This window comes from Penaeus monodon, chromosome 30 (assembly GCF_015228065.2).
Source record: "Penaeus monodon isolate SGIC_2016 chromosome 30, NSTDA_Pmon_1, whole genome shotgun sequence".
NCBI classification, from domain to species: domain Eukaryota; kingdom Metazoa; phylum Arthropoda; class Malacostraca; order Decapoda; family Penaeidae; genus Penaeus; species Penaeus monodon.
The window spans coordinates 18,773,370-18,773,744 of record NC_051415.1 but is presented as its reverse complement, the minus strand read 5'-3'; the positions used below and the strand labels follow the sequence as shown (position 1 = coordinate 18,773,744).

The 375-nt window shown below is 32.8% G+C and overlaps 1 protein-coding gene across 1 annotated transcript in view; it reads left to right on the top strand.

Annotated features, from left to right (window-relative positions):
• Positions 1–375, top strand: part of LOC119592604 (UNC93-like protein MFSD11) — a 10,581-nt gene that overhangs the window by 1,061 nt on the left and 9,145 nt on the right.

Here is a 375-nt window from a genome sequence, read left to right as displayed (position 1 = left end):
CTTGGTCAGCTGACAGATCTTTCTTGGATAATTAACTCTATAATCAGGTTCATTTGGCAATGGATTAGTTTCGTGAGTTACGGAGACAGTGTGAGAGTGTATTCCACTACAGGGACATTTCTTGCACGCGTGAATATACAAGAAATTAATATATTTTACGACATTGAAGAACCATGATATTGACCTTGATAAAAATCAACGAAAAATAATAAGGATTTACGTACGGTAATAAAAAAATCTAAGCTTTTTATCTGGGATTTGAGAGATTAGGTGCAATGACAGGTTCAAGGACAGGCTTCATAGTATGCTTTTATTTAAGATAAGATTATTTAAGTTAATAACGGATGATATGCAGATTGCTGTAAAGAAATATTA